Source organism: Coffea eugenioides, chromosome 10, assembly GCF_003713205.1.
Source record: "Coffea eugenioides isolate CCC68of chromosome 10, Ceug_1.0, whole genome shotgun sequence".
Lineage (NCBI taxonomy): Eukaryota > Viridiplantae > Streptophyta > Magnoliopsida > Gentianales > Rubiaceae > Coffea > Coffea eugenioides.
In genome coordinates, this window is record NC_040044.1 from 34254993 (window position 1) to 34264878 (window position 9886).

A 9886-nucleotide genomic window follows, 5' to 3' on the forward strand; every position below is an offset into this window, starting at 1 on the left:
CAAGCTTATTGTGCTACTACGCGGATAAAATCTCCAAGTACTAATCACTATTTTTACTAAACGCGCTCTAGGAAATTAATTTTCGAAACGAATCATTTTAAAAATATAACGAAGTTATATTACCACTTATTTAGGTCTAATAAGACTAGAAAATATTCCTTGGAAATAAAATCCAATTAAATAATTTATTAAGCCATAAATTAGGCATAAAATAATAGTTTTTGCGAGTCCTCACATCCTCTCCCCCTTAAGAAAATTTCGTCCTCGAAATTTACCTTGGTTGATGAACAAGTCTGGATACTTCTCTCTGATTGTCTCTTCAACTTCCCATGTTGCTTCCTCTACTCCATGGTTCTTCCATAGAACTTTCACTAGTGGTATCTGCTTGTTCCTTAGTTCCTTCACCTTTCGATCCAAAAGTTTTACCGGTCTCTCCTCGTAGGTCAGGGTTTCATCGATCTCAATACTCTCCGGTTGTAAAACATGAGAGGGGTTTGGATGATATTTCTTAAGCATGGACACATGAAACACATTATGAATACGAGATAAGCTCGGTGGTAATTCCAGCTTATAGGCTACATTCCCAACTCGTTGAATAATCTTATATGGCCCTACAAACCTTGGTTGTAGTTTCTTCCCTTTTCCGAACATCAAGCTTGCTTTTAAAGGCGTAATCTTGAGAAATACCACATCTCCAACAGTGAACTCCAAATCCTTTCTCCGATTGTCGGCATAACTTTTTTGTCTACTTTGAGCGGTTTGAATCCTTTGCCGTACCAATTTTACCTTTTCATTAGCCTCCTCAATCCAAGATACAGTAGTCGTGTCTAAGATCTTCCGTTCACCTACTTCGTCCCAACAAATTGGGGATCTACACTTCCGACCATACAGTGCCTCATACGGAGCCATCTGAATAGAAGAGTGGAAACTATTGTTATAGGCAAATTCCACTAAAGTCAAAAACTTACTCCAATTCTCTCCAAAATCCAGTACACAAGTCCTCAACATGTCCTCAAGAGTTTGAATTGTTCTTTCAGATTGTCCATCAGTCTGGGGATGATAGGTGGTACTAAAGTTCAACTTAGTCCCCAACACTTCTTGCATCTTTTGCCAAAACCTCGAAACAAATCTTGGATCCCTATCCGACACAATACTCACAGGTATACCATGTAGTCTAATGATCTCATCCAAGTATAATCTGGCCAACTTCTCCAATGGATATTTCATATTAATCGGCAGAAAATGAGCTGATTTAGTCAATCTATCTACTATCACCCAAATGGCATCATGGCCTCTCTGTGTCCTTGGTAAGCCTGATACAAAATCCATGGTAATATTTTCCCATTTCCACTCAGGTATTTCTAGAGGTTGCAAAAGTCCCGAGGGTTTTTGATGTTCGGCTTTAACCTGTTGACAAACCAAGCATGTCTGAACAAATTGGGCAATTTCCTTCTTCATATTTTTCCACCAATATAGACTTTTCAAGTCTTGGTACATTTTATTTTCTCCTGGATGTACTGTAAACCTTGATCGGTGTGCCTCTTCCAAAATTTCTTTTCTAAGCTCTTCATCCTTTGGCATAACCACCCGATTTCGAAATCTCAATATTCCATCTGATCCCAAAGTGAAATCGGTCTGGTCTCCCATCTTGACTTTCTCCACCAATTTCTGCATTTCAGGGTCCTTTTCCTGAGATTCCTTAATACGTTCCAATAAAGTGGAGGTTATCACAATATTCCCCAAAATCACTTTCCTTGGTTCTAATCGAGGATTCCAATAACTAACTTCCTCCAACAATCGAAATTCCTTAATCATCAATCCGGCCATTTGTACCTGACGGCTCAAAGCATCGGCCACTACATTGGCCTTTCCAGGGTGGTACTTAATCGTACAATCATAATCTTCCAGAAATTCCATCCATTTACGTTGCCTCAAATTTAGCTCCTTCTGAGAAAATAAGTACTTAAGACTTTTGTGATCTGTAAAAACCTCAAATGTTTCTCATGATCTTTTACATTCTTAGAATACACCAAAATGTCATCAATGAAGATCACCACAAATTGATCCAAGTAAGGCTTAAAAACCCTATGCATTAAATCCATGAAAGCGGCAGGTGCATTGGTTAACCCAAAAGGCATTACTGCAAACTCGAAGTGCCCATACCTCGAGTTAAAAGCAGTCTTAGGTATGTCCTTCTCCAAAATCCTCAATTGATAGTAACCTTGCCTTAGATCCAACTTTGAAAACACTACCGCCCCTTGCAGTTGGTCAAACAGTTCATCAATGTGGGGTAGTGGGTATTTATTCTTAATCGTAACATCATTTAAGCCTCGATAATCTATACATAACCTCAAACTCCCATCTTTCTTCTTTACAAACAAAACTGGGGCTCCCCACGGGGAATCACTCTCTCGAATAAAACCCCGTTCCAACAAATCCTGTAATTGTAACTTCAACTCCTTCAACTCAGCTGGAGCCATCCTATATGGTGTCCTTGATATAGGTGCTGTTCCCGGAGCTACATCAATTTTAAAAGCTATTTTCCGTTCCGGGGGTAGAGACTCCAATTCTTCAGGAAAAACATCAGAAAATTCTTTCACTACCGGTGTGTCCTCCAGATTCACCTTATCGCTAGGGGTATTAATAAGAAAAGCCAAATACCCTTGAGCTCCTTTACTTAACAACTTTCTAGCCCGAATTCCCGAAATAAGTGCAGACGAAGCTAACTTACCCCTCACATCCAATTTCAGGGTTGCCTCCCCTGGAAAACACAATTCTACAATTTTCGTCCTACAATTCAGTTGGGCATTATAACGGGCTAACCAATCCATCCCTAGGATCACATCATATCCTTTAATCGCTAAGCCTATCAAATCGGCCAGCAATTTTCTTTCGTTCACGCAGATTTCACTATCCTTATACACCAGATTAGCAATTAAACTTTTGTCCCCTAAGGTTGGGCCTGTCTAGACGCTCGCCCACGGCCTCGACCCCTCCTTAATCCTTCCAATAATCTAAATGTGCCTAGTGCAAGAAATAGATTAATTTAAGCAGAAAACAAGAATTATATCGAATTTAGAACTAACCAAGAAAGCATTGAAATTAACAATAATTTACATTCATAAGCATGTCAAGTTCGTACAATCAGCAAGTTAGGGACAATTCACAAAAATATAGCACACAGGTGCTCAAAAGTATACTTTTAGTCACAGAAGACTAAAGTAAGAACAAGTGCCAAAAAGTAGGCCATACAAGCATGCAAAATACAATGGCCTCAGCACTCGCGTCACCCTAACTAGTCCTAACTGTACCAGTCAAAAGTCAAAAGGGGTCAACGACCAAGATCCTAGTCCATAGCAGGGCTATCAGGAGGAACCTCCTCCTCGGGATCCTCCTCCGGATCCTCCTCCTCCTCATCAGGAATCACCTCAGCAGCGTCCTCAACCAAACTAGTCGCATCAGCCAGAATCTCGAAAGCCCGGTTACGGACATCCCGTCCTAGCCTAGTGAGTCGAGCCCTAGTATCCTGAAGCTCCTCATTAACCACTGCAGATGTGGCTACCTCACCCTCCAGCACCTCCTCGAGCTCGGCAATCCGCTCACCCTGAGCGCCGACCATCTGCCTAAGCTCGTCTATCTCAGCCTGTAAAGCGCGGTTGGTATCCACCAACTGACGACGCTCATCGTCCATAGCATGCACTACATGGCTCGGGTAAGCGTAAGTCAACCTACACGGACATCGAGGGTATCTATCATACGGTGAGTAGCGTACTCGAGCTCCTCCTACTCGAGCTCGGTAGAAGATAGTCCTAAGAGGCTCATAATGACCATTCGCATGGCCATTCCCGTTAGCTGCCGGGGCTCCGTTTCCGTCAACCATCCCTGCAAAATAATAATACTTTTCAGGTTAGAAACTTAAATCACTACTCAGTTCCATTATCCTGCAATGCATGCCTAACTTAATCGTTGGTTCATCCCGATCGTCACTTGAGGTAGGACTAACTTAGTTGCTAGCTCGCCTCAAGTATCACTTAGGGTAGGATTAAATCATCTCGTATCGAGTCTTAAAGGTAGAGTATCTAATATGTCTCCCATATAGACCTCTAACCTAGCGCTCTGATACCAACTGTGCCGCCCCACATCTCCCTAAGGCGGACCAAAGGGTATCCGCGGACGCCTGCCCAGCTCACGCCAGGACTCAAGCAATTCCATTCAATTTCAAACCGAACCAAACACTTCGAAGAGAGCAACATAAAACAATAATGCTGAAGCGTTCAAGCTTAATAAGTCACTTAATGTATAACCAGTACATCGGGTAATCATAAAACGACTTAAATTCAAAGTACACATCAGGGCCCAAACCTTTCAAGTTTTCAATTTCCAAAAGTACAACCCAAACCAGGGCCTAGTCAAAATATATAACAGGAGTCTTAACAAAATTACAACGGATGGTTTCTCCATATTTCTCCAAGAGTCGGTCCTGTTAAGGAAAACAAAACTATAGGGTGAGCTAAACGATCGTGAGGCCAAGAACACACATGCAAGCACTTAGTCAAATAACAATCCCAAACTTAATAAATAAAGCCATGTCTTTTTAATAATCAATCTTTCAAACAGGAAAAGTAATCAGAAACAATTCAAGGATATAGTAGCTCTCAGGAGCTAAGTTCCACTCGATCTGCCGATGTCATTCGTATACCTTCCCGCATTGACCCTCCTGTCAACCGGGTCGGTATTTCCATTTCCGTAGATCACCACTTACTTTCCTCCGTCCACCGTACACCCCAAGGGCCCACAAGTCTATTATTAGGCGATACTTTACGAGTATGCCAAGCAAGACCTCTTATTAGGTCGAGCTTATGTGTATCTCATGGCTCGCCCCAGTCCCCGACCAAGCCCATTACCGGCTCGAGTCTAAGGTTGGCCTATGAGTTTGGGCGTCCCCCATTCATTTGAAGGTCGAGGAGGTTCACTCCAACGACACAAGCATTCATGACATAACATTGCATTTCATTCATTCATTCAATACATTCCATTCATTCATTTGAAATTAGAACGAGTACGATAAAGTACGCACCCGCCCTTATTTTTAAAACTTTCAACAAATACCACAATAAGCAAGTATCAAATTTCACACACTTGACACTCACCGAGCAATTCAATAAGAATTATTTTCTGGGAGTTCAAGTGTCCACGGTGAGATCCTCTTGAAGGTCTCCTTGTGCGCCTGGCAATTAACAGTGGATAATCACACAATTAATCCACTTATCAAGAAGATTGTACACTAGTACAATCTAAGGATTATTTTGCAAAAAGGAACCTCAATTACACGTAAATCGAGGTCCAACTTGCCTTTTATTATGTACAATATTATTTGAGTTTTTATCATGAAAATTGAGAGCAAAACGTTTAAGGATATCAAAAGAATAAAGAGTTCTTGAAAAACTCTATTTCTTTGAGATTGGAAAATTTTCAGTTTTACGATGAATCTTTGAAAAATCGTAACTCGCTCGGTATAAGTTGAGAATTGGAAAACTTTATACCGTTGGAAACCTTTTAGAAAGTACTATAAGTTCCTAGAATACATTTTTCCATGAATCGAAGTGAAAAGTGGTCAAAAATGAGCTTGAAGACGCAGGGTTGGTTTTCATGGCAGAATTAAGTTGGATTTCGGCCAACTTTGGAAATTCGGCACGATTCACACGTTGCAAACCGGCCTCTGAAATTTGTAGCCCAATTAGTGTTGCAAGTGAGGTTTATAACAAAACAAGCGGATCAAGAATCGGAGTTTCGAGTACCGAGATACGGTAGCCCGAAGTTTGGGAAATTCAAGACTGGAGAAGAATTTCCAGATTTGAACCTCCAACATGAGGAATTTAATTGGGTATCGAAACGAACTTGGATTGGTACGAAAATTGGCAGTATTTCAATACTATATGAAAAGTATCTCTCTATCGAATTTCGAGGAAAAATACCTTCGGCAAGGTAGTTAATTAGCCCACCAAAGTTCAAGAAAAATCCTAAGGCAATCTGCCTTTGACTTGCATTTCCCAATTTCCAATCGTCTAACCAAGAAAGTTATCCAACCATGGTTCATTTGTGAAATAAGGGTCTAAGATACACCCATAATATCTTTGGTAAGTGTTTAATATCAAAAACATCAACTAACAAGTTCACTCCAAGATTTGGTTCCAAACCAGTCCAAACATTAGGGTTTTCCAAAACAGAGCAGTCCACTTGTTTCAGTCACAAATCAGTCAATATAGCTCGAAATTGAGCATGGATTACGCCGTTGGAAAGTACATTCATAGGACTAAAATATCACAGAAGAAATCATTTCCAAATTCGGCACCCATCTGGTTCAAATTCGGGCATCAAGTTGCTGCCTGAACACTTCATTCCAGACGAGCAGAGCAACAGGACAGCGAACTTAAAACATTTGGTTCGGCTTTCTCACAAAGAATCAGAACGTGCATTATATACCAAATTAAAGCTAGGAATGTCTAGTTTCAAACGCCACCGACGGCACATGATTTCGACATCCGAGGTCAGAGTTATAGCCAAAATACTATATCTGGTCAGGGCATACGCGAATCAGTTTTCCAGATTTGCTGGTTTCTAAAAAAAATTCATTTGCCCATTCAAACCTCATTATTTTTGGATGAAATTTTCCACACCTCTAATACATCATATAAGCATCCAGTACAAGCCATTAGTTCATTAAAAACTAGCCTTAAAATGGCCGAATAAAACAGGGGTAGAATCGGAAGTTTTCGCTTCTTGCACCCAATGAAGTTCCTACTAACTACCCACCACTAATGCATCATTATAATCTTTTTTTTTTTTTTTTTTTTATCTTAATATTTTTTTTTTTTTTTTATTGATGAGAATAATTGTTACACACAAAGAAACACCATTTTGAAGTACAGGATTGAACTATAAAGACAACAAATGAACCAGAAATGTTTGGTGCTTAGTTGAAAAGCAAAATAGCTCCAATTCTCCATTATCCTCAGCCCTTCATACGCTTAATTTTCCGAATTGAAGGCATCCGTAATCTATCGAGGCGAATTGCTCCACGAGCCATAGTTGGGAACATGTGGAAGGAGTCGTATAACTTGAGTTGATGCTCTGGATGAGAGACGCCCACATTGGACAATGCATCAGCGACTGTGTTAGCTTCCCTATAACAATGTGAAAAACGATCAGGATCTTCCACGAACTGCCAAATATGCCTAATCTCTCGTCGAATCTTCCAAGGACAGTGAATACGTTTCTGAAGAATTCCAATTAATACCAAAGAATCCGATTGAATATAGAGATTCTCAAAACCCCAATGTATGCATGTTTGAATGCCAATAAGAAGAGCCCGGGCCTCTGCACTTAGACATGTAGTTTCTCCAAGATATGCCGAAAAACCAATCAAAGGAATGCCATGTGAATCCCGAAGAACCCCACCTCCTCCACCCAATCCTGGATTACCTTTAGAACAGCCATCAGTATTTAGTGTAAACCGACCGGTTTCCTTTGGTTCCCAACAAACAAGTTTGTACGTGACATAAGTGTGAGATGAATAGTGCCAATCATACAAATGATAGAATGAATGAGCCTTGAAAACTTGTCTGAAATAAATTTCCACAATGGTATGGATTTCCAAGGAAATGGCGACACAAATGGCGGGCGATCTCATATGGACATCCTCAAAAAATGCTTTATTTCTTGCTTTCCAAATTTGCCAACATACTATACTGGGAAGAATGCGTCCAATGAATCGCTGTATGTCTGAATCATATGAGTGCAACCACCAACTCACTATACGGGAGCGTAAAGAAGAGCCTGGAAAAGTCAATCCACATGAAGCTCCAAAGTAATTCCAAACTGTTGAAGCTATATGTCCTTTGGAAAATAAATGTTCAATTGACTCCTCAGATGCGGTATCGCAGCAGAAACACTTTGATGGTAAATGTAAACCAAGTTTACATAACCTATCCGGTAAAGGCAGCCTTTCCAGCAACAATCTTAACATGAAGAATGAAATTTTGAGTGGGATATGAGGATGCCAAATGCTATCAAAAACCATAGACTTGTTTCGTGCTTGCCTAATATCCCGGAATGCCGAAGCTAGAGAGAAGTTTCCAGATGTTGTGGACATCCAAATGACTTCAGCTTCACCCCAGTCTTCCGGGACTGGATGCTCTAAAATAGAGGGAACCAGATCCGTCGGCAATGTCTGATATAATCTAATCACATCCCAGTGTCCATTGATGATAAAATCACCAAACGACAAATTAGAGACAACCGTCGTATGGAGAAATAAGGCACCCCCTCCCAACCAATTGTCGTACCAAAAATGACAAGCTCCGTTTTTGATATCCCATAGCATAGATAGCTCCACTTGTCGACTTACATTGACCATCCTTCTCCAGATTGCGGAGTCCATTGACCTGATTTCTACCTGACAAGGATGTAGTAGTCTACAATACTTAGCTTTCATGAACGAAGCCCACAACGAGTATCCCTTTCTGAAGTTCCACCAAAGCTTGAATGAGAATGCTGTGTAGATGTCCTGTAACCTCCGGAAACCAACTCCTCCCTCATCAACCGGATAGCACATCTGAGACCACCGTATCCAGTGAAATTTAGACTCGTCGGAGGATGACCCCCATAGGAAGGTCGAGAAGGCTTTTTCTATAGTTCTAAATACCTTACCCGGGATAACCGCTGCTGACAACAGATGTACTGGCATCGTTGCCAACACATGTTTGATTAGAACTATTTTGCCTCCAAGAGAAAGCATCCTTGATTTCCATGACCTTATTCTCCCTAGGATAGATTGGCAAACTTCCCCAAAAAATGATGATTTACATCTGCCAAAGTAGAGGGGGAATCCCAAATAACGTATCGGAAATGGTTGATAATTAAATTTGGTGATACGTTCAATCACCCTTCTTCTTGCCGGTGATATCGAGGGATGTACTAAGTAACAACTTTTCTGCACATTTATCAATTGCCCAGAACACCTTTGATACGCATCTAGCACCTGCATGATAAGCTTTAGAGAATAAGAGGATCCATTTGAAAAAATTAGAATATCATCCGCAAAAGCCAAATGAGTTATAGTAGGACATGCCAAGGGGACTTTGAAACCCACAAACGCCGATTGCATAGCAAGATTATTCAATCCTCTAGATAACACCTCAGCTCCTATAATGAATAAAGCAGGCGATAATGGATCACCCTGACGTAGGCCTCGTGTAGATTTAAAGAAACCATGCGATGCCCCATTTATAATGATAGAAAACCAGACATTGGAGATCAATCGCCAAACCAAATCAATGAATCTTTCTCCAAAGCCAAATCTCCTGAGAACACCAATGATATGATCCCATGCAACTCGGTCATATGCCTTAGACATGTCCAGCTTCATTACCACATTACCACCTCTAGTTTTTTTCCCAATACCCGACACTACCTCCTGTGCTAGCAGAAAATTTTCTGTTATATTACGGCCCTTCACAAAGCATGTCTGCTGGGGCGAAATAATTTTGGGCAATAGAGAAGCCACTCTATCAGCTAAGATCCTGGATAGCAACTTGTTGAAGAAGTTACACAGACTGATTGGCCTATAATGAGAAAACTCCTGAGGATTTGGTTTTTTTGGAATTAATACAATTCAGGTAGAGGTGATAAATCGAGGTAACTCTGCTCCACAGAAAAAACTGAGAATTGCCTTGTAAACATCTTGGGCAATAATTTCCCAGGCGAATGTAAAAAATTTGCCTGTGAAGCCATCGGGGCCAGCAGCACTATCTCCATCCATTGACTTTAGGACTCGATGAATCTCTTCAATGGAAGGCATTTCTTCCAATTTTATATTTTCCTCTTC